Here is a 25,444-nt window from a genome sequence, read left to right as displayed (position 1 = left end):
ATTGGGAAACTGCTTTAGCATATGAAATGTCTCCGTAGTAATTTTTATGACATTAATTTTATACCAGAATTTTCAAATATACATGGTGTCTTAAAATATCTTACATGCTGCACTGCAGCCAGGGAAGGAGGTAGGCTTACTACAGACCTTGACTCCCCCAAATACAAAAAGGAAAATAACCCTACCATCTTGGTGAATTCTTACTGTATTAGTATTTTGATATCTTTTATTCTGTGTATTTGTTAAATGCTGCGATCATTCATCTAAAGGTTTTTTTTTGTTTTTGTTTTCCTTTTGGTTCTATTATGTTTCATATTTCCAGAGACAGGGTCGAAATGTCTATCTCAGACTCACTTCCATCTTACTCTGTAGCTCAGACCGGACAGAACTCATGATCATGCTCAGCTGCTCGGTTTTGTGATCAGAGTTTTGTTGTTGCTGTTGTTGTCGTTGTTAAAATGTGAAGGGAAGCGTTTTTATGTTGTTCTAAAGACAATCTGTGAATTTGGTGGAATTTTGTTTTGCTTGATGGGAGATGGTCATGCTATGTGGTCTCAGCTGGCCAAGACTCGGGATCCTCTTGACTCAGTCTCCTGAAAGCTGGGATTATGGGTGTGCAGCACCATACCCAGGTGTGCACCTTTAAAGGCTGGATCATACCACACTGATCCCTGTAACGATTTCAGTTGGTGTTCCACTTCACTTGTGGCTTTGTGACAGTCAGCTTCCACTGCTAGCTTGATAGCGCATCTGTGAGGCACACTTTTGAGTGTGTTTGTTAAGGCGATTATCTGAGCAGGAAAATCCCTGAAGTAGGCAGCATTGTGGGCTGAGGGTCCAGAGTGAATCAAAAGTGGGAAGGAGAAGCAAAGCAAGCTGAGCACCAGCATTCACATCTGCTTCCTGACTGTGGACACAATGTGCCCAGGTGCCTCCCACTCGCACTGTTGGGATGAGACTGTGTCACCTCAAACTGTGAGCCACCATAAGCTCTTTCTTCCCCAAACTGTCCCTTGGCAGGTGTTTCACCACAGTGAGGTGACACAGGTCTCAGGCCTCAGCTTCTGCCTTTCCCTATGACAAGTAGTGGTGAGCAAAGAAGTTGAGGCTTCGTTCCCTTCTGGCCTTTCTCCTTTTCTTCTGGTAGGTAGGTTTTGTTCTTGCCACTCTCAGTCAGCCAAGTGACTTGCAAGACTCGGAGCTGATATGCCAAGGTTAGTCGATGTGGTCGATTTTAGGGATTGATTGGTGTTTGTGCATAAAATCACCCTTTAAAATCCGCCATCTTTTGGTGACATTCTTCTCTTGGAAACATCACTTTGGAAGTGGATTTACTCCACAGAGCACCGGGGCATCTCCTAGTCTGTCAGCTAAACATAGTTATGATACAAAATTACTGTTGGAATCATAGTGAGCACCTTGAATGTAAGTCACTGAGTCTGACCTTCTTGGGGATTATAGAAGAAAAATGATGCTATGTGTCCAGGGCAGGACTTCCACCCAGAGGAAAAGCTGATGAAATAAGAATTGGCATATAAGGGCAAGTCTGTGGATGCTTAGGGTGCATATAGTCCATAATTTTATTTTATTCAAGCATTTTAAATGTTTTGACAAAAATATCTATTTTTTACAGTAATTAGACAGTTTGCTGGACTATCAAATACTAGCAAAACTAAAGTCAGGGACAAGAGCATTCCCAAAGGTTATTTCGTGATTGTCCTGTAGATAGCCTCAGCTTTTCAGACTCAAACTCAAAGACTATGACAGGAAGACACTAGTTACCTGAAGACATCAAAATCAAAGGACAATAACACTGGCCATCAGAAGAGGTATGCACAGTTTGGGCTATCTAAAACCACATCAAATCCCAAAAGATATGCTCGCATAACTGTGGGGCTCTAATGAAGCTATTAAGTCCCATAACCTCAAGGTGTCCACTGTCAACAAGAAACCTAAGCAAGCAAAATATTCTAAGTGGTAAATAGTATTCAGACGGTAAGACAGCTGGGCTCAGGGCACGTTAGTGGAGCAGGGAGCCTCAGGAATGGTCCTGAACAGACTCGCTATTCAGGAGCCACAGGGAGACACTCCTGGGTTTCTGAAATATGAGGCTTTAAGTTGGCATGCACAGACTTGTGACCCGTAAGCAGCAGGGGATAAGGCTTTAACTTGGACCCAAGTTCCTTGGCACCCTGACTACCTATTGTTACCTGCTACAATGGCTGGTAGTTTGCCAGTATTTTATATACTGCCCTTTGAATCAGGGAATAGCAGTTTTGACTTGTGTTAATAGCAGAAGATGGATACAAATATTTGAAGTCCTTTTAAGAGTATCAATAATAACCTACAAGTAATGCAGACCCAGGGAATCTATAGATAGATAACCCAAAAGGAAAGGTACAGTATAAATGCTCATACATTTCCTACACTGAACTACAAGTGTGGTTTGAGCTTCCTGCTGAATGAGGCACAGAGATGCCACAGAGGGAACAGGATATCTACGTTTCCGTTGAAGATTTCCATACATAAACACTTAACAAATAATTGCTGGTCACTTTGCTAGCAAAGTGATTTTACACATTAGCTTTAACCTGCACCAAGGCCATGTGATATAAGACTGAGGGTAAAGTATTAGTTAAAGCAAATACCATCTCTATCACTCAGAGTTTGGTGAGAATATCACACACGGGAACAATAAAATAAAATAAAATAAAATGAGCTGGCAAATCAAATGGTAGCCAGCTGATGTGCCTTGTTGTAGTTGGTTTTCTTGAAACTGCTACAACAAAATGCCCGACAAAAGCGACTTAAGGAAGGAAGCCTGCTTCGCCGTGCAGCAGGTGTGGCAGCCTGCATCCTGTGGTGACTGGTCACAGTGAGCCCATTCTGAGGAGGCAGCATGAGGAGCCTAATGCCTGCTCCATTTCTCCTTTGTATTCAGTATAGAGCAGGTCTGTGTAAAGGTGCCGCCCACATTTAGGGTGGGTCTTCCTGCTCAGTCAAATCAATCTCGAAATTTCCCCAGAGAGGATCTCTAAAGTGATTCTCGAGCTGTCAGAATGACAAAGATTAACCACCACTGCATCAAAATGAGCCGTTCACCAAGGAGCTATACTCTATTTAACCCAACGCTTAACGAGAGAAGCACAGTAAATCTGCAATAAGGAAACAGAAACAATTACAGAAATGTACTCTGAAATTGCCCCCTAAAGGGGTACAGATGAAAGCAAAGGCAAAAACTAACAGAACTGTGAGCTCGAAGACAGACCCAACCCATGAAGCACTCACCAAGCAGGTAGGGCAGGGGATTGGACCTGACTTGCTGTTTTCCTGCCCTAAACTAACTCTCTCTCTGTCTGTCTGTCTGTCTGTCTCTCTCTCTCTCTCTCTCTCTCTCTCTCTCTCTCTCTCTCTCTCCTTTCCTCCCCCCCCCCCCCTCTCCACAGAGCTACTTCAGGCACCTATCACAGGCAGAGCCCACTTGCTCTGCCCTCAACCCCAACTCTCAGCACCCTCCACTGCCCTTTTTTGTCTCAAGAAGTAAAAGCTGTGACTGCCCTGCTTGAGGCCCCTGTCCTCGGTCCTGCCGGGGAGATCCTCATGCCTTCCCTTCCTTCTAACTGATCTCCTGGACCGGCTTTTTCCTCGGGCACCTCAGTCAACATCAGATTCCCCCTGCACCTTCGCAGCTGGAAAGCTCACAGCTGCTTGCGGCTGTGTAACATTTTCCCCAGGGTGCTATGAGTTCTGGAGAGACCAGGACCCCAATCTGGCTTTCACCCGTGAGAGTCTCGTTACTGACAAAGTTTGTAGATAATGAAGGTTACAGGACAAGCAACAATACACATCCTTGTTGTCTATGACCATTTTATAAAAGATACTTAGGGGACAGGAGAAGTTACCGACTTTGTTAAAGCAGAGAAAGTCATTATGAAGTAGAATGCGAAATTCATATGAATTCTAAAGCTAAAAAGAATTCTAGAATGCTTCAGGCTACACCCGTGGATATTTCTGGAAGTACAGTGCTCAGTATGGAAACACCGTGCAGTGATAGGCTCCTGTCTCCTGAGGTCGGATAAGCAAGGCTTTCATCTTCGTGTCACTAGATGAGAATATGTGTACCAAGAGGGCCTGGAAAATTAAAAGGTTTCAGAGGAATAGGACACCTGAGTCTTAAATTGAGAACTCTGTCCGAAAGAGAGGGAATGATGTAGCTACCACACCGCCTATTACACATGGGGCTAGCGCCAGAACCCAGCCTCCACCGCACCCCCGGGGAGCCAGTCCAGTTTTTCATTAAGGCACAGACGGCACCTGCCGCCCGGTCCCTGATGGAAAGGGTCCCCACCCTCCTGAGATCCCAGTCATATGTCGAGCGCATCACCCGTGCCGGGCTGGAAGATTGAAGCTCCTAGCAACCGGCACCGAGAAGCCAAGAGGACCATTTCCCGACCCCGCCTTCCAGACGCTTTCAGGGTGGAGCTGGACTGGGCAGCGCCCCCAGTGGGCGGCCAAGCGGCCAGCTGGTGCCGCTCGAGCCCACGCGGGCGCCCTCTAGCGGTCACACGCGGAGTGCAGCGCCGCCTTGCGAGCCTTTCGGCGGCACCGCGGGGTTTCAGACCCTGGAAGCGGGAAAGCACCGAGTCACTAACAAGAGGACACGCGCAGCCGTCCACGCGTCTGCTCAACTCCACTTCCTAAGTGTGGCCAGATCCCACACGCGGAGGTCGGGCCCGGGATGCGCGTTAGGGATCTGGGACTGGGGACGATTGAGGTTCCCGTGGGTCCCCACGGGAGGCCGCCACGTAGTTCCCTCCAGGATCCCGGCCACGCGCGCTCTGGATGCAGGCGCGGCCACGGCGAGGGGCGCGGACACTTCGCACGCTCACGCGCGCCCGAGCAGGACTCCTGCGCCGCCGCGTCGGGCCCGCGCCGCGCGCGCACGCGGGTGGGCGTGGGAGGCAGGGGCGCTGCTGCACGCGGCGTGCGCGCGCTCCCCACGCCGTCCGTCGCAGCCGCCCGGCCCCGGCGCGCGTCACGAGGGCGAGCGGGCGGCGAGCAGGGGGTGGGGCCGCGGCCGGAGGGGCCCGAGCTGCTGCCGAGCTAGAGCCGGAGTCGGGCGCGGGCGGCTGCGGTCCCGGCAGCGGCGGGGGAAGATGGTGGCGCTGGAGGCGGGAGCGACTGGAGAGCAGCTTTATTCCCAGGCTTGGCACGGTCGCTGTCACTAGCGCCGCCTGCTCCCGCGGGCCCGCGGACCCAGCTGTCAGGCAAGGTACCACCGCCAGGGCGGGCTGGGTGAGTGCGGGGTGTCCGACACCCGGGACGGAGCCCGGTTGCTCTCGGAAGGGCGATCCCGGGAGCGAGGGGAGCTGCGAGGAACAATAGTGTGGATGAACAGGGACTGCAGGCTACATCCAGGGGGCAATGCCTGGAGCCAGCGAGGCGGGGGAAGGGTGTGTACCCGAGAGATGCCAGGCGTCCGGTGCGCGCTGAGATACCCGGCTTTGAGAAGAGCGGGCCTGATGACAGTCATGGCAGGAGCGTGTGTGATAGCAGTGGGGATGGAGGTGGCAGATCCGAGGTGTAGGGAATGACATTTCCAGGAATCCCCGCTAGGATCCCTCCTCTCTGGCTGACTGATGATGGAAACCGTGAGGTGGGCAGGATGCACTCGGTGTGTGAAGTGTGGAGGGAAGCAGTAGGGTAAGGCCGGGTTTGTAAAACCCCGTGTAAGAGTGAGTAGCGTGCAATTGGATCCACGCTTCCCAAACTGCGCCCCACATCCAGCGATCTGCTTTTCCTGACTTTGATGCCACCAGCTAACACTGTGGGACAGTGTTGGTTGTTTCGACCCTGCAAGTCCGAGCACATACAGTTTCTGTTCTGCTTCTGGTTTTGGGTGGCTGGGTGTAGGGATTCTCGCTTCCCCTTTCCTGACCTCCTAACTCGGGGATGTGGAAGTGAGCATTTTGCGCTGAGGTACATGGCCGGAAAACAGGAGGATGATGGTTACACCTTTTGAGACTGCGGGTGTCCCTGGTTCTGAAGGGAGTACTCCTGCTACTTCCTAGCCCCTCCTCAGTCGGATCCCTGACTGCCTGACTCTGCAATTTCTATTGTTTATCTCTTGTCTAACCTAAAGAGAAGGTTGTTTAATGGTCACCTTCCTCTCCCCTTCCCACAACTTTTAATGCCAGAGTCTCTTCCACATTACCATACTGAAAACCTCTTGGCTGAAGGGAGGGTATTCTTTGTGTTGCTTCTTTTAGAATGAACTCTGGAGGTGTGTAGTGGGGGGGGGGGCTTTAAAAATAATGAAAGAGATTGGGAGGGCGGTATAAATGAGGAAAAAGCCCGTGCCGAGAGATGTCTTACGTTCTCTTGGGCGTTTCTCCTTGGGAAACGGGATACTTAATTTCTGCTAGCATCCACTCTCAGCTTTCACAATGGTTAGAAGGTCCATTTAGGAACTGAAATCTCCAGAGACCCATGGCGATAAGATCTCGGGTCAGCGAAGTCCCGCTTTCCTTCCCAGTGCAGCTCACTTGGTGGAAATTTGGCAAATGTCCGGCTCTCTGGTGATGTCTAGGAACCGGGACACCAAAAAGCACCCAGAGTCTATGCAGGCTTAAATTCCTCTGCGTAATAAAGATAGGGTTGGGGAAAGAGAGGAATTGAGATGGCATATTCATGTGTATCCACTGCAGCTTGATTCCCTTGGTCTCTATATTTCTCCCGCAGTATCCACAGGAGCGAATGCACCTTTATGCTAATAGTTCAGTACTTTATTGAAATTGCTCGAGTGGATTACCCTGTTTGGGACACATTTTACCATACCTTAAATTCTACTGAATTGCTGTCAGAACCCAAATGGGCTGCCCTGGGCCTCGTTGAAAAGCCTGTAATAATCAAGTCTGTACAAATAAATGTACAACACATTGAGACCAAAGACTTCTTTTTTTTCTTAAATTTTAAAAAAATTTTGTTCTTTGGGAAAAGGTTGCATTATCCCATTGATAAAATAATAAAACTAAGGCCATCCACATAAGAGTTTTGATTTTCATTTATTGTTTTTAAAAATTAATAATGATATATGGACCAAGTGCCCTGGAAGCTGTCAAAATAAAGTAAATTGCCCTATGTCCTTTAAGCCAGGCCTTCTAAAATTTTAACATGAGGTTGTTGGATCTCACCCAAGGTTTAAAGGAGGATTTATAAAAATGAATTTTAAATTTTAGTTCTTTACTTTCTTGTTTCTTCAGCCATATTTCTTTCTGATGGTTGTAAAAGTCATTTAGGAGGTTTTGGTTCCTTTATAGCAAAAAAAAAAAAAAGTTGCCATCGCTGTATTTGCAAATAAAACATACATGTAAATTTCTTATAAGAAAGCTAAGAGTATTAGAAATTACCAAAGTAAATAATAACCTGATTAGAGAAAGAGTTACACAGCAACACAGTGGATGACTTGAGAATTTCTGATTTCTTTTCTCATGTAGATGAGATGGTTTTTCAAATGCCATGCCCTGCTTTTCTAACATGTGGCCTGGCGAGGTTAAAGGTACAGCTTAAATCTGTAATTCGGGTTGGTAAATGCTGTACCCATCCCTGCAGGCTGCTGCCAACCATTTGTTTTGCATGGATGTCCTTTCTTCCCTTAAGGTAGCTTTAATGTTTTTTTCTTCTATTATGAGCTTATTTCAAAAGTTTGATATTTTTTTTTATTCAGAAGATTTGTAAGTAAAGGACATTTGAAAATTGACCTGTGGGGCCAAAAGAAATAAACGATGGTGCCACGGGGGAAACTGGGCTTTGATGCTACGAGGAAGAAGCAATCCAGAGAACGGCAAGCAGTGCCAACAGACTTGTCTTTTAATAAGTTGGGTGGTGAATGAGAGGGCGCTACATCACAGGGATGGCACAGCAGTGGGACTGCGCCTACTTCCTCAGCCTGTAAATCAGTTCAGAGAGAGGGAGAGGGAAGCAGGAGGCTACACTGATAAAGTCTTAAGATGGTGGGCCACACCGGGAGGGGGGCATGACTCCTGATATGGAAACAGGGAACTAAGATGGAAGAAACAGAAGGGCAGGTCGAGACTAGGAGTAGAATGGCAAAAGCTTGTGACACTGTGGAAAACGGGCGTGGGTGGGTGGCCATCGCCCGGCAAGGAGGCTCCTCTGTGTTTGAGTTTGTAGAGGGAGCTATAAGCCCTACACAACTAGGCTTTGGCCGCCTATAACTTTTGCAGTAGTGGGCATCCAGGACTGATAATTCTCCATGGAAAGAATGTTTCCTTTTGAAATTGCCTGAATTGTCTGAAGCTCCATTTGCAAGCTTCCCCGTGAGCACTTCCTCTCGAGGGTCTTTGAGTTAAAGAAATAGGGCTTCTGATAAAACAATGGAGAAAAGCAAGGTTTTCTTTTTTAAAAATAAACTTTTCTTATCTATTACAGCAAGATAACAGCCTTTACAGTGAAATGTAAAGTTGATTTCAAAACTCAAATAGAGCACCTCACCCAACACCACACCCATCGTACGTACTCAATAGATCTTTGTCACATGAATTCATGTAGAAATTAATTTGCGTTAGTGACTTAAATATAGTCTCCGAGATCTGAAATTTCAGAATTTATTTCTACAATGAATGTCCAATGAGTTGAAATCTGTGACCTGTAGAAGGTTATGGTAATATAAACCTGTTTATGTATTCACACTTGATACATACACTGATCTTGAAAAACAAGGACAATGTTTCCTGCAAAATACTGATGCTTGCTTGAGATCCTTGAGTATGCAGATTCCAGACAAGATGATACAACTTTATCCATAGCTAATGATAATTTTGAGGTTCTAATGATGACCTTTGCTTATGCTTATAACAAATCTTTATCATACACCCTCTCTGGGTCAGGGTCACTGAAAGCCTAGAAGTGGGATAGGGGACTGGGAAGAGCCCCTGGCCCCACAGAATTTGCAGTGGGAGGAGACTACAGTGAAGTAAGGAGGTGACACTTTGTGCCATGTACGAATAAGAATAAAATGCTGGGAGAGGGACTGGGCAGGTGGCTCAGTGGTCAAAGTGCTTCCTGTGCGGGCAGAAGGACCAAGGCTTGGATTCCCAGACCCTAATGAATGTCAGGTGGGTGTGGCGGCCTGCCTGTTATTCCAGCTTCAGAAGACAGTGAGCTCCCCCAGAGCATCCAGAGAAATGAGCCACATCAGCAGCCTCTGGGATTGATTAAGAGACCTTGCCTCAGTGCAGCAGGGTAGAAAAGCAGGACAGTTCCAAGCATCAACCTAAGACCTCCTCATGTGTGCACGTGCAAGCATGTTTACATGTACATATCAAGTAACAGGTGAAAGGAAAAAGGGGGAAAGGGAAGGCAAGACAGCGGGGCAAGGTAGGGGGTGATATCATATTGGCTAGCCAGAGAAGACCGCAAACAGACAGAGCTGAAAACCGAGAGGGGGTGAGCTATATAAATGTTTGCGAGAAGGGCTGGAGGTGGGGACATGCTTTGCAGGGGTCAGCAGGGAAGCATGCTGGAGTTCTGTGGTTGACTTGGGACGTATGGTGCCCCAACCGATTGAAGGAGCAGCCACTTAGAGAAGCAGATGTTTTGCCTTTCAGTATCAAATCTGTCACCCACAAGGCTCAGTCACCATGTACCAACTGTACTGACCTGAGAAGCGATGCTGGGCTTTTGAAACGGTACATGTTCTCAGTCAGACATGTTAATACTAGAAAACCTGGAGAGCGACTGTGGGTAGCGATCACACGCTAGTCTGCCTGAGGCCGTCCCTCTGCTTGGGACATTCTGGGGTCTGAATCCTCTTTAAATGTGGTGTTCTCCTTTTTTCCACACTTCAAAGTGGAAGGGCTTCCAGGCTAGACCTCTTTTGTTCTAGTGCCTAGACCCCGTAACCCACAGGACACAGGACACAGGACACAGGACACAGGACACCTCTTTGCATTAATAGGCGACCAGTAAGAATTCACTGCTAGTCCTTGAAGAATGATTCCAATGATTTTCACAACCCACATATAAGGGATGAGGGTAGGACTTTTTTAGTTTGCTTTCTGCAGACAGCTAGATGCTTTCCAAAGCAGGACAGCAAATCACCATATGCTACTGAGGTCACTTATATATTTAGACCCTGGAACAAAGGTCTTGAGTCCGGAGAGTTTCTTTGGAAGACAAGTCCAAGAAATACAATTTGATAGTGAAGAACACAAGACAAAGAGAAGAAACAAGCCAGGAGGAGATGAGTTAATGAGAAGGTCACTGCTTTGTGCAATTGATCTGTAGGTCATAACTTAGAATTACACAGCAGAGGACGAGGAACCAGAGCTGTGTTCCCATCAGGAAGCCCCCAGCGTTTTCAAGCTCCCAGTATAAAGCCTGAGCACCGGTCGGAAACACTGGAGAGAGCCTCCAGGCGAGAAGCAGACAGAGTGAACTGGCCAGAAGGCAAAGCAGTGTGTAGAGAACAGTCAATCAAAGTTATAGATAAACTCAGAAGTGGCCCGAGAAGTCCTCGAGCCTCTGTTCCGTTTAGCACAGAGACACCATAAGGAATTTTGTTTGATGGATTAAGAATTGGTGTGACAGCAATTATTGGTATTTTAACATAGAGATTTAAGTTACCGCCACAGCTGCCCGTATTCCATTCGCTCATTAGCCAGCCATTGACCGCTCTCAGTACTGGAGATGTGCATCATCCTTGAGTCTCATGTGGGACGTGTTCTTGGTTATAAGATGGTCCCATGTGGTCCACCAAAGAAGGTTTTGGAAAAGGTTTCATGGCCATTTGAATATGTGCATATTTGAACAATATATGCAAATAGCAAAGCGTCTGTCTGTACCCAGTGTGTTTACCTGCATGTAAGTAAAGTTGTATATGTAAAACTAATCATTTGGAAATGGGGTATCTACTCTCAAGTAATATGAAATCATTTATTCTCATAAGCCTTCAACTTCTGTGCTCACTGGTTTTGTCAACGTGACACAAACCAGTGTCGCCTGGGGAGAGGGAAGCACCTGATTGGCCTGTGGGTATGTCTATGAGGCATTTTGTCCATTAATGATTGATTAGGGAGAATCCAGCCTACTGTGGGCAGTGTCAGCCCTGGGCAAGCACCTGGGCTGTATAAGAAAGCAGGCTGAGCAAGCCATGGAGAGCAAGCCAGTAAGTAGTGTTCCTCCATGGCCTCTGCTTCCGCTCCTGCCTCGGGAGTCCTGCCCTGACTTCCTTTGGTGATAAACCATGGATGTGTTAGCCAAGTAAAGGTTTTCCTCTCACAAGTAGGTGTGCTCCCTGTTGATCCACAGCGGCAGGAAATGAACTAGGGTAGCGTCTGAGCGTGTCATCAGGAGACTGCTTCGTGTCCCTCCGTTTCCTTCCTTCTTGGGATATGATGACACTGCTTGAGTCTCTGCGAAATCAGCCACCGTGAACTCGGCCCTCAGTTCTAGAACACAAGAGCATCTCTTTCTTCTTCCTGCAGGAGTGCCAGGATGTCCCAACCCATGTTTCCCCACGGTTGTATACAGATATCCAGTAGAGGGAATTATGCGGCGCCTCTTAGGAATATCTACTTAAGTCCCCATTATATCTCGGTCTCCTTTCCTCTTGGATACAGCTGTTTATGGTATTTGAATTGCGTGGCCTTCCTAAGCAGCCCTGTCTTGTATCGACTGGAGCTGTTTCCAGCTGTCTTCTCCGTATAGTTGTCAGGCCGCCCCTGGAACCCTGTCGCCTCTCATGCAGTCCACAGTCCTGTAGCGTACCTGTTGTTGACACGGTCTCACCCTTTATTTTTTTTTTATTTTTTTTAAGTAAATTTTATTAAATTATAAAAGTTTCCATTTCCGCCCCTCTTCCCAACACCCTCCCACTCCCCCCACTCCCTCTCCTCCTCCCTCTTCGTCCCTAAGGGCAGTCAGGGTTTCCTGCCCTGTGGGAAGTTCCAGTTCCTTCCCCCTCCCTCCAGGTCCAGGAAGGTGAGTGTCCAAACAGACTGGATCCCCAAAATCCAGTATATGCAGAGGAAACAGGTCCCAGTGTCATAGTCAATGGCTTTTCAGAAAGACTTCGTGCCAGCCACAGTCAGAGAATCCGGCCAAATTCCGAGAATCTGGTTAGATCACCTCCTCGTTCAGTCCCAGTCCAGCTGGCCTTGGTAAACTCTCATTAGATCCGTTCCCTTGTATCAGTGGGTGATAGCATCCCTCGCAGTACTGATTTCGTTTTTCATGTTCTTCCTCCTTCTGCTCCTCATTTGGACCTCGGGGGGGCTCAGTCCGGTGCTCCAGGAACATCGTAGGCACTCACGCAGAAAGCAGGGTTGTTGTTTTTTTCCTTCGCTTAAATGTATTTTTGGGTTATTTTGGAAATGGCAATCATTTTATTTTGGTATCTGTGACCTGACCATGATATATTGTCAAGGTCCAAGTGTGGCAAAGTTAACTCTGCCTGCCAGGTTTCTCCAGAAGTTTCCTCTGCTGTTCCATAGTGTACGGATTAGTGAACAATCAGTGTGGAAAATAACACTGTTTTGCTTCATAAAGGAGCCAGTTGTTCATCCTTCCAAATAATGTCATGACCTCTGTGCCTGACTTTTGGTGAGTCTTTCTCTTATGAGCAATTTTGTATCTAGAAATAGTTACATATTGTTTAAAGAAGCATACTTGACAAGGGATACCTAAGTAGCATCCCTCTTTCCCCACAAACAGTAGCACTATTTTGGAGACAGGATGTTGCCCCAGCTGCCTTTGAACTAGCCATCCTTCCATCTCAGTCTCCCTTAGTAGCTAGGGTTGCGGGTCCATCATGCCAATCAAAGTTTTAGCATATGTTTAAAGCAGGGGGAAGTTTGTCCCTTAAAGACATTCCAGTTAACATGAATAATTAGCTCCCAACTTTTCTATTTGATGGGTTAGGATTATTACACTAGACTTTACTGCAGTGGTTCCCATTTGGTTGTAATGGATTTTTACATGATTTTTTGTTTGTTTGTTTTGGCCATGATTCTTAACAAGAATACAACTTACAATAGCATGCACTATGTAAATGATTGTGTGTGAATGCGCACACACACACATCACTGAAGCACGCATGTGCAGCAACATCTGTCTTCGGTTGTGTGTGATGCGCACTGTTTTCAGCCCTGTATTGCTCTAGTTTTTTCATGTTTGCCAACACACTAAACTGATTCAGCACTGATGGGTCCTGACATGCAGCATAAAACACATTGCCCATTATATTAAACCAGCCAGAAGAGTACTTATTTTTCTATAATATGAAATAATTTCATGTCTGAAGGGTTTTTTCCATTTGTTTCAAATCATTAACATATTGGGTGTTTGGTGGTGTGGCTTTAGATGTCACAGCACTCAGAAAGAGAAACTTCATTTTTGAGTTTATATTTCAGTTTTAAACAAAGAAATTATGCAAAGTATTGAAAAGTATGCAAAATGGAATGAGGCTGGCTGGTTCCTAGCTAAATCTGGTGGCTTAATGAGCGCACGACCCTGAGAGTGTGGGCTGCACGCCTCTCTCCTCATGGGTCTTTCCTGACCCCCTCCTTAGGAGTCCCTCCCCAGGCCTGCCACCCTGCAGAGCTTGGCTGTTCAGTCCAGATGCTTAATTCTAATTTTAGTTTGGTGTATTTTGTCTAGTTTGTGGAAATAGTTTTTATATCCACTTTTCTTCCAAATGACCTGGAAATACAAGAATCTTTTTGCCTGAGCTGACACCGGGGGGCGTTTTGTTCTGCAGGAGATGGAAGTTAGTCCATAGATGAAGGTTTCCATAGTGACAGGCCGAAGAAAATCTAACTGAATCTCTGTGTGTTGCTGAGGATTGAACTCAGAGTTTCATGTGTGCTAGGCAAGCATCCTACCAATGAGCTGCATTCCCGGCTCAAGGCTGCATTCAAGTATGACTGCAGAATTTATGGCTGTCTGGTTGTGTAATGGGCATACATATCAAATCCTCTGCAATCTCAGTGTGTTCCAGGGCAATGACTACAAATTAACAGAAAGGGGTGCCAGGTATTATGGTATTACATACCAGCCACATGCCTAACTCAAGTGTGCCTCCTAATGGTTTAACAACTTCAAAACTGCATCGGCAGAAAAATTATAGCTGAGACGAACTTTGAGACCCACAGTGGTTTCCTCGCAAACTGAAGGATAAGGCAAAGGGAACTTTCCTGAGGTCTATGCATAGTCCCCGAGTCCCCATAGACCAGGTCCCCATGTCTCTTCTGTTTCTCTGCTCAAGCTGGACTCTTGTTTTTGATGCCCTCTGTGTATTTGTTTGTGTGTATGTGTGTGAGAGAGAATGTGTGTGAGCATGTGTAAGTGTTGTGATCCTGTGTGAGTGTGTGTGTGAAAGAGTATGTAAGTGTATATAAAAGTGTGAGAGTGTGTGAAAAAGTATATGTGAGTGTGTATATATATGAAGTATGATAATGTGTGATTATGTAAGTGTGAGAGGGTATGTGAGTGTCTGAAAGAGGGTGAGAGTGTGTATGAGTGTGTAAGTATTGAATGAGAGAGTATGAGTGTAATCATGTGCATACAAGTGTGTTAGAATCTGAGTGTGATTGTGTGTCAGTGTGTGAGAGAGTGTGTGTGAGAGTATGTGTGTATTGCATGGACACCTCTCTGGTCTGGGTACCATGGATTTGAAACGACTCAAGACAAGTCAGAATATGGTGCCACCATCAGCTACCAGCAATGAACAGGCTGCACCTCAGCTTCCAAAGAGCAGGAATGAAACATGGTCTTCCCACTGCTTCCTACAGTGCCATTGGGGAAGTGAGACCTAAAAGGCTAAAGTAAGGTAGACACAACTCTTTCTGCATAATGATGCTAAGCAAAAATGACTCCTAGTCCTTAGCATGCCTCCTCTACACCAGCCAGCACTTGACAGACTTTTCTGTCGAGAACCAGGGAGTCAATAGGTTCCGTGTGTCACAGTCTCTGTCACAGTTTCTCAGCACTGTCGCCGTAGCACGGAAGCAGCCCTCGACACAGTGAAGGCAGAGAGCGTAGCTGTGTTCTGACAGGGGTACTCAAGGATGCTGGAATCTCATAAGATTTTCACATGTCAGAAAAGTTTAATGTTTTTATTTTTTTTCCAGTTGTCTAAAAAATAGACCTGTTTCAGTTCTTAAACAGTTCAGTGCCAGACAATTGGGTAGGTTTGTCTCATGGACCTGTTTGCTGGCCCATGGCCTGGGTTTTCATAGAGCTTTGCTTCACTTTAGAGTCCTCTAGGTATGGTCCTGCCCCCTCTGTGCACACAGTGCACCTGTGCACACACACTTCCAGTAAGTATTCCTACATTAAACGGCAGGAAGACAACCTTGTTTGTATCCTGTTTATCTGTCTAAGAACGAAATTCTTCCTTGTCTCTAACAAACCTTTGGGAGTGACTGAGTTAACATTTCGTGATTAAATTTAGGGGCGCTGAGATTCCTGCCTTAAAGTTTTACCCCCTCTTCGATTTACCATAAAAGGAAAAGAATGTCAGGGAAGAAAGAAGAGAAAACAAACAGACAAATGAAAACCAAGCCAGTATTTCAGCAGGAAAGGGGTTTGTCGGAGAGCAACCACGGTGACCAGTGCCTGCTCCCATCCCTGGGTTTCCTGTCACTCGGGCAGCCCTGCAGCGCTTCTGGGCTTCGCTGGTCAGCAGCTCTGCTTTGGACTGTGGTTTTCTCAAAACTGGACACAGGAGCAGAATCCCACGCTTGCTACACATAAAGAGAACCTAATAGATTGTAGTTACCTTTTGTGTGTACCTGGGAATCACGTGCCTTTTCTCTCTGGAGAGGAAAGGCTTGATCTTATCTCCTGTCTTACTTAAGAATAGTCTCGATTTCAAGCTTGGAAATTGGATTATTGGGATGTATATGAATTCTAGGGCATCTTCTCAAACCGGGGTGTGCAAACACTGGATGATAAAGTTGTAGTTGCTTGTGTTTCCAGTATCTTGTGTTAAAAACAGATTCTCCCAACTCATGGTGAGATTGTATCCTGATAAACCTACTATAAAATGAAAATAAGTAGACAATACATCCAATACTCGTAACCTACTGAACACCCTGTCCTAGTAACATACTTCATTACAATTATAGTATTACATAGCTGCTCGCCCTCGTACTGTCTGGTGGGGAGCTCAGCTCCATGCCACTTCCCAGTACTCTGAGAGTATGCCATCCACATGCCAGCTCAAGAAAAGATCCAAATGCACAGTTTGAAAAGTGTGCTTCCTACCAAATGGATAGAAATTGTGTCATCATGAAGAGAGAATCATAAATCTAACTATTGTAATGTAGAGGCCGTCTGTGTATAACTCTATGACAAGGCATTTTGTATGTGCATGCATATGTGTGTATGTATGTCACATGCATGTATTCAAAAGGTTGGAAGGGAGGACTAAACTAGATAGTTGAGTTCAAAATCATTAATAATATGAATTCCTCATTAAAAATTATTTTAAAAAAAGAACAATGAAGTCAGTTTTCAAGTAGGTGCATTATCTTAGGCTGCCAAAACATTCATTTACTATAACTTGGGAAAATGCATGGTATGTGTAAAATGAATTGTAAAGTGCGCCTTTGACTTGGCATGCATTGCAACTGCTGCAGCAGATGATGTCTTCAAGACAGAATGTTAAGCGGGCATTAGAAGCGTGTGTCCCGTGGTAGTGATGTGAGATCGCTAAAGCCTGCTTGAGGAAGAGCAGAGGGCGAAAGGCTCAGGATCCTGTTCCTATTATGTCTAAGCTGTTCCACGAGAGACACAACATAGTGCCTACCAGCTGTGCAAAGACTGTTTGCAAAATTACTCTTAGTGAATGAATGCAGAGGGGCGGGGTGCTAGGGGAGGGCAGGCTCAGAAATCACTGGGTGGTGGTGGGTAGCTAATTATCCATCTGTCGCCAGCATCTCATGCGGAAAGAGGCTCCCCTTGGGCACATGGAGCATGTGCTTATGAAGGTGAGTGATCTGGGCTTCATTTATGTGTTATCTGTGCACTGTACTCGCCAAGAGAGACTCCCCTCACTTACCACGCCCCTCACTTTCCTCCTCCCAGCTGCCAAATGACAGTGGGCTTAGTTAGATCTCGTTGTTTACTTTGATGGCTCTCTTCTATGCCGAAGGCTTTTAGCCAATGTCTGGCTGTCACTGGTTGTCCATTCTCAGGGCCCTGACACCAAAGCTGTTCAGAAGATCTACGGTAGCTGCTGAGAGCTGGGTGCTGCTGGTCAGACTGTGGAAGCAGACACAGAAGGGAGTTTGTGCACCCCTGGGCTGCTTTACTAAGGAGCCTGCTTAGTAAACTGGAAAGGAAAGAAAAGAAGGCAGGCTAGGGTGTGATCTCAAAGTGCCTTGTAGGGTGTCCTCACAAGGGGTTCAGGGTGGCACTGCACTTCAGCATTTAACTGCTACGCCAGGGGGGTTTCTGGTTCCTACTCTATGCCTGTCAAACATTGGTAAAGGGTTCCAGTCCGTCATGAGAAAGAATTCTGCATGCTACTGCTTCAGGTGACAAGTATGTCGCAAAGGCCCAGGGAGCCGACTGAACCTGTTCCATGGATCCTGTTTCCAGAATTTTCTACATGCTATTCTTTGATAGGCTTGTAGCACTCAATTCTACAGTCTCACCATTCTAAAAATAAAAAGTGTTGAAATCCCTGATTTGTGAATTTTCTCTTGTATTCTCTTTGTTGGATTTATAGCTGATCTACATCTTATACTCATTAAAGTGAGTTCTTGAGAGGAAAAGGATAAATAAATTTAAGCATATTAATGTATAAATTTAAATATAGGAGAGAGTAGAAATATCAGGTGTCTACTTTGTTGAGTTTTTGCAAATCTGAAACCTATATAATTAGCACTTGGATCGTGACCTATTTGCCATCTTCAACGAGCACCACCCAGAACAAAAGCGAAAGGGGGACTTTACAACTTCAGTAGAAAATTAGGTTGCTTGCATGCTTCAGATTCTGTATTCTTGGGGCAAGAAAGAAGCTCCACGGGTTTAGAACTCTTGTTCTTTCGGATGACCAGTTAGTTTACGAGCACCCGTGTAAGGCAACTCACAACTGCCTGCAATTCCAGGGGAATCTGGTGCCCTCTTCTGGCCTCCTTGGGTAGCTGCACTCAGATCCACTTAACCCATACACAGATGCACACCTATTATTTTTTTAAAGATGTATTGGTTTATTATGAATACAGTGTTCTTCCTGCATGTAAGTGTAAAGATCAGAAGAGGGCACCAGAGCGCATTATAGATGGTTGTGAGCTGCCATGTGGTTCCTGGGAATGTAACTCAGGACCTCTGGAAGAACAGCAGGTGCTTTAACTGATGAGCCATCTCTCCAGCCCCCCCCCCCACACCTCTTCTTAAAAAAAAAATTAAAAATCTTTGTAAAAAAAAAATCCCTGTACTTTTATGAAAAGGGGCCCAGTAATTAGTAATTAGCCAATCTAAGCATTACAAGGAGATCACTGCATTGGTCAAAACAAATGAATAGAAGCTGTTGTGATCATTAGATGGGTAGCAGGACCCGGGGATCAGGTTCTATCTTAGGACTAGGCAAGGCTGCTTCTCTCTTACCCTGGTTTTGCATATCAACCTCAGACATGAGCCAATGGGCTTCTAGAGTCAACTGGAATGGCGGGAATTACCCCCCATGGGGTCACACCACTCTTCACCTGTGGAACAGAATCATTATCAGACAGCTAAGCAGTCACTTTGGCAGAACCAGAGGGCTCTGTCTTACTGTTTAAGAGGTCTCAGAGGTACTGCCCTCTGTCCAGAACAGGACAATGGGGTGATGGATTGCTAGGGGTCACAAGGCAGTGTCTCAAGATCTTCTCGACTCCTCTGTACCACATCCAGATGTGGCTTGTTTCTCTTTGTTAGAATAAAGACTTGGGCAAGTACTTTGGGTTTCTCTGTTCTTAAGTGGCAAAGTCTATTAAGTCAATTAAGTCAAATTCAGACTACCAATCATGGAATACGATCTAGTAGAACAAGAGAAATTCAAAACCCCTACCTAATCTTAATTAAATATTATAGCATTGTTAAAATATAGTAGAGAGTAGAAATATCAGGTGTCTACTTTGTTGAACTTTTGCATATCTAAAACCTATATAATTAGCACTTGGATCAAGATCTAGAACAGAGCCCCAGAAACCACTGCAAGCCCCTTCTCAATCACAGCCACTCCCCCAAAGATAGGCCCCATTCTGACCTCTGTCACCCAAGCGCAATTTTCATATAAAAATGTCTTGTTTAGTACAGAGCATCTTTGCCTATCTTTGTTTAATATTCCTTTAAAAATCCAGCTGTTCTGTGTATCAGTTGTTTCTTCTCTTTGCTGTCTCCAGGTACAAATATTCTTCTTACCCAGTCTTTTCTTAAAGGACACGGAAATTGCTCCATTGTGAACATTCATGTACATTTATTTTGGCGCATATACATACTAAATTTTGTAGGTTTCATGTCGAGGAGTGGAATTGTGGGTCGAGTATGTATTGATCTTAGGAGATCTTTGCCGAATAGTTTTCCATAGTTATCGTGGTCGGTTTACAACCCCAGCAGCAGTTCATGGCTCCATGTCTGCAGCAGCTCCTAGCATCCTGCATGAACTTAGCACCGGAAGGTCTGCTCAGGATGTGGCAAACTTGTCAAGATTTAAACCCGCTCTTCCAGCTCGGACAGGCTGCTCCTGTGGGGCCATTACAACCAGAGGAAGCGCACACCCTGTTCCCTTGGCAGTAGAAAGGCTCTACTCCCAACACAGTCCCAACACTATCCTTGCCCAGATAGGCCTGAGTAGCCTTTGTTTTCGGACAGCAAGAATCAGAAGCCAGCTTTACGAGGCCTTGCTGACCTCCTGGAGTTTGTCTTGAAGGCTTCTTTTCCTGATGTTTTAGTCTCCTGAGGATGCTATAACAAGATACCTCAGACTGAGAAGCTTCAGCTTCACTTGTGTTCTCCCAGACTGGTGGCCAGGAGTCCAGGTCTGAAGTTGGGGGATCTGAGTTCTCTGCAAGCGTCCTCTTTGGCTTACAGATGGCTGCCTTCTTGCTGTTTCCATGTGTACCTTTCCTATCTGTGACCCCTGGCAGCTCTTCCACACAAGCCACATGGCCCTCATTGCTCCATTTGCCTTCATTGCCTTTACCAGGACATCCTCATCTATACTCATGTTAGGGGTTCTGGCTTCAGCAAATGACCTTTGTGGGTTACACAGTTCAGTCCATAACACTTGACTTTGTGTGTTTGTGTGTGGATCACTCTGCCAGCTCTCCAGTAACATACGGAATAGGCAAAGGGAAACTAATTTTGCATTCATGATTTAAATTATTATTTGAGAGTATTTTTATAACAAGTAAAACACATACATAAAAAGATTAATGTCTTTTTCACATCTATAGATCAATGTAACCACTCCCCGGATCAAGATACACAATAGAACATTGTTTACATCCCATAGGAGTTTCTCTTGCTCCTCCCTAGTCTGTACTTGTTTCCTCCTTGCTGGGGTAAGCAGTACTGTGACTTACTGACCGCTGATGATGATTCCCGAAAGTCATATAAAGGCAATCCTTGTGCTAGTCAACTTTTCCTCACTAGAACCAAATACTCGAGGCAATCATCTTTCAAAGGAAGAGAGGCTTATCTGGGCTCACGGTTTTAGAGGTTTCTGACCCCGTTCAACTGCAGTGTTGCTTTGAGCCTGTGGCCGAGGGCTGTCATGGCAGAAGTGTGTGTGAGAGCCAACACTCACCTCAAGGCCAGGAAAAACAAATCAGAGAGCAAGGAGGAACCTGGGTCCTGGAATTTGTTTTGAGAGCTTGCCCCCAATTACTTAAAGATCTCCCATCTGGACCCCGATCTTAGACATTCTACCCCTTCCGAATACCAAGCCTTCAACTCCTGAGTCTTCGGGAGGGGTTCAATATCAATCTACAACAATCGTATACACCAGTATTATAGTTACATCATTTCTGACCAGTATTATTTTTCATGACATAACTTCTTTTAGCTCCATCCATATTACTGTATACATTAGCAGTCTGCTTAGTCCTTAGCCATAGAGATAATCGTATGTCTACTGGAAACATTTTACTCTAGTGGTTTTTAAGTTTTTATAGGTACCTTTTGGGGTGTGTGTGTGTGTGTGTGTGTGTGTGTGTGTATACACAAATGCCAAGGAAGTGATCTATCACTTAGCTACAAGTTGGTTGTGGGTATATGTGCTCTGCTTTAGTACAATAACTTGTTGAGTTTGGTTGATTTAATGGTGAGACACAGCTAACTGAATTTGATTTGTTCTTTATGTAGCAAAGGTAAGCGAGGCCTTACGCATGTAGATTCACTGGCTATGAACAGGTTATTATGCATATTTGAGGAATGTTTTTGTCACACTCTGTTAGGCCAACAATCATCCCCTAACAGGCATTTTGTTTGTTTTATATGAACAAACAAGGTTATTCATTCAGAATATTTTCATTAAAACAGTTTTATGTGAAAGAAAACAAGCCTGTGGATAGTTCAGTTTTGACACTTTAGCTTTAAACTTTGACTTCTGCTGTGACCAAGATATAACCACTCAAGCCAGAATGCTCTGGAGGCTCCTTTGGAAAACACACCCAGGAATGGTGAAACGGCAGGTGACCACGTGCTGCTGGCCGTGGGCAGCGTGAGGCCCTGCTCAGAGCAGATAGCACACATGCACTCACTCCGTCCTCACGGCAGCTCCGCAGGATATGCTGCCCTCACAAACCTCCTCTGACAGGTGCAGACAGCGGAGTGAAGCCCAGAGAGGCTAGCTGACCTGCCCCAGGTGGGAAAGCCAGTACACAGCAGAGCCAGGATTCGTATGCAACTCTAGAGTCTGCGCACATAGAACCAACAAACTGTACTGCTGTTTAACTCAGTCTCTTAAGCCTTTTGCTTATGCGTGGGGCGGAGGTCCTGGAAAAGAACATGTCTTTCTCATTTGTGGGTGTTTCTTGACTGTAGACTGAAACAGCTGAAGCCTTCATTATTGCTTTACTAGAGTCCATTAGTGGGGTGTTTGAAGGACACCATGCTGCTGCCACTGTCTTCAGAAATCTTGGCCAGACAGCACCGCCCCTCCCCCATGTGCTCTAGGAGGTCACACTTGGGGATTCTGTGAGAGGGGGACATTATTTTTCCAGGATGTCGGAGACCCAGAAAAGCCAACCTTTTAAGTGGCATGGCCACTTACCCACGGCTGTGTGTCTGGGAGGCATGAGAGTGCCGTCATGTGACAGGGAGGTCCATCCTGTGCCACCTGTCTGTGAAGGTGACTTGGGCCTAGGGGAAAGCCTGCAGCAAGACCTTGGGAAGGAAGAGGGTGTCTTTAAGGGACAGCGAGGGTCTTTTGGCTGCTGATTGATCTCCAGGGTACCCTAAGGATCCCCTTTATTGTGCAAACAGCAGGGAGCCATTTTAGCATTTCAAATAAAGACCTGCTCAGATCTGTTACTTTCTCAGAACCCAGACTTTCCGGAAAGGGGCTGGAAGAGAAAACACGGTTCTAATTTTACAGAGTGAAAAGTTGCTGTTCATTCAGAGGCTGCTCCAGAAGTGAGGGGGTTGTAAAACGTGCTGGAGTGAAGCCCACTGGGCGCGGGCGGCCAGGGAATGACGGACAAGGAGCCAGAGGACGGACTCCCAGGTTTCAGTCACTAAACAGGAGGCAACATTTTTAAAAAGTCTTTAGTTTAGAGGGTAGGAAATAAAGACTATATTCAGGTGAGTATGAGGACCCCAGGAAAGAGTGTAAGTTAGGTTCTTGGACATATGATCTAAAATTCCAAGGGGCATTACACATCAGTGGGTTTTTAAATTAAGCATCACAGGTTTAGAAATTAAACTCATGAACCCACACAGATGTTTTGAGCTTTGGGAGATCAAGTTCTCTCAAAAGACAGCCTGGAGGAGCTGGAGAGATTGCTCAGAGGATAAGATCACTGGCTCCAGAACACCCAGGTTTGATTTTCAGCACCTATGGTAGCTCACAACGTCCTGTGTCCCCAGTTCCTGGGGATTCAATACTTCCTGGCCTTTGTGTACACAGACACATAAAATTTAAACAACAACAACAACAACAACAAGGAGCTATGTATGGTGGTACATGCCTGTAATTCCAGAAATGGAGAGCCTGGGGCAATAGGATGACCCAAACCCAGTCTGAGCTTCATACTGAGAAGCAGAAAACAAACAATTAAGCAAAACGCCAGCAGCATGGCCAAGAGCTGAAGCAGGCTACCAGGAGGCAGGGTATCTGGACCTGCCCTGTTCAAGGGCACATGACTCTGGGGGAGGGGGGACCGCCTTGAAGTCCTCAGACTATGCCTTTGTAATGACTGGTGTTCTATACCCTCAACATTGAAATCCTCCTCGTGCTCCTCGTTGCGCTGTGAACAGATAGGTCGAGAAGAGACATGGCTGAGCAGAAGCGCTTTCCTGGTCTGTAAGTATTTGATGTTTTTACTGTTTATCTAGGTGGGCGGTGTGTGTAGACACGTGTAAGCATGTTTCCATGTGAACCTTGATAGCAGTAAAGTTTGCGGCCTCCTGCGCTGATGGACTAGAAAAACGACTTCCGGGCAGAGCTTTCCCTGCGCAGGGCAGTTTAATCAAGAGCTGCTGGTCCATCCGACCCAGTCTCCTGAGCGGTCTCATTCCCCACCCCTTTCTCGTCTCCCTTTTGCTTTCTCCCAATCACCCCGGGCTAGAAGCCCCCGGGGCCAGCAACTGGGATGCAGCCGGAATGAAGGGTTGAGCACTCTGCTCCCTTCCGGCCGGGTGACCAGCCTCCAGCTGTCTGGGCACTCTGAGCAGAGTAGCTGAGGACCGTGCAGTCCCGGCCTGTGAGCACTGCTTCTAGCAACCCCACCCTGGTACCCGGGTACTAGCCACCAAAGCCCAGGCACGCTCCACACCTCGTTCAGAAGGGGCTACTGAAGCCTCGCCCCTCACTCAGCACCATTTGTTGGGGTTCCTGGAAGACAATTCTGCAAGAATGGTTTAGGGGAGAACTGTAGAGAGCCCAATAAAGGTTTCCATTTTGTGTGCCCGTGTCCTTACGTTTCTATAGCACGTAGTCTGGTGCTTTCTGGAAGCCACTTTAATTTGGTGAGGTTTGTCTTTCTGTTTAATGGCATGAGTGTCTGAAATTGCTGCCTTTGTGACCTTGAATTATAACCTAAGAATAAATTTGAGGAGGACACAGTCTGGAAATATGAGAAAGAAGGGGCTGGCTTTGGTTATTGGCCACCCTGAAAGCTGCCAAATGAGGATTGTGTATAATATCTGGCATTTGCTGGCTACTTCATTGTTTTTAAAGCATTTCCATGTCCATCTACCTTGTAAAATGCTAATACTCTTTTGGGAGGACCCGTATGTCTTTATGGATTGATTTTAAGAGTTTTAAATTGATTTAAGACTTCCTTTATCTGAGAGATGTAAGGGCAGAAGAATAACTGTGCATTTTGTGTGCTAGGACTGATGGACTTCCCATATACCTCATGAAGGAAAACATTAAGCAATGATAAGCTGTCTAGGGTTGAATATTGCTTTCTGGAAGAAAAAGAAAACTACCCTATAATAACCATTAAAAAGCCACGCTGTTAATGACACCTCTGGCCTGTGCACCAGGCTTTTATTTGATGACTGAGGTTCTGGGCTGCTGGTACTAAGGCACTGGATCATTCTAGAGGGGTCTGACTATTAAGGAATGGTACGTTTTCTCTAGAGGCAGTGAAGAGAGACTGCACACAGGGTCGACATATAGCAGGGAGCTGTGTGTTTCCTCCCCCTTTCCTGGCAGTCTAGAAGAGTGTGAGCCATCTACTCAGGATGGCACCAAAGAGCCTTCTCTACCCACTTCATCTGTACAAACCGTCCATCTCACTGACACCCCCCTCCCCGCCCCCCCTCCCCCTGCCTCCTCTGTGCTCAGTATAAAGGATCCTGGTACTAATGTAGGGGATACAGCAGTTCTTCCTCAAATTAAGGCTGCTCTCTCGAAGGAAAACAGATAATAAACAAGCAATACATATGACCACGTTACATCTCTACAGCGATGGAGCAAATCCAAGGCAGAGTGATGGCAAACACTGTCACTGACACGGGGAGGCCATTTTAGATATGATCATCAGAGAAGGCCCCATAGAGTGAGGGAGCAAGTCAGTGAATATCTGTGGGAAGAGCCTTCTAGACAGGGGCAGCAGGAAGTACAAAGGCGTGCATGCAGGAAGGAGAGGAAGATCTGGGTGTATGAAGCCGTAGTCGGCCGTCAGCTCCAGGTGGGCTTCCTAAGTCGGGGACTGACTACTTCTCTGCACAGTCTTCGCTCCGTGAACATCATGAACAT

The 25,444-nt window shown here is 46.1% G+C and overlaps 1 protein-coding gene across 4 annotated transcripts in view; it reads left to right on the top strand.

Annotated features, from left to right (window-relative positions):
- Positions 1 to 5,089: 5,089 nt before the first annotated feature.
- The window catches only part of Apba1 (amyloid beta precursor protein binding family A member 1), a 205,235-nt gene continuing 184,880 nt past the window's right edge, over positions 5,090 to 25,444 (top strand). The window contains exon 1 of one of the 4 annotated variants that reach the window (XM_087908026.1): positions 5,090 to 5,272. The gene's annotated coding sequence lies outside the window, so the exon portion shown is untranslated. Of the gene's footprint in view, positions 5,296 to 25,444 lie in introns of all 4 variants that reach the window. The other 3 variants (XM_087908027.1, XM_087908029.1, XM_087908028.1) reach the window with 3 other exon arrangements.

This window comes from Myodes glareolus, chromosome 7 (genome assembly GCF_982192425.1).
Source record: "Myodes glareolus chromosome 7, mMyoGla1.1, whole genome shotgun sequence".
Lineage (NCBI taxonomy): Eukaryota > Metazoa > Chordata > Mammalia > Rodentia > Cricetidae > Myodes > Myodes glareolus.
This window is presented reverse-complemented; position numbering and strand designations above follow the sequence as displayed.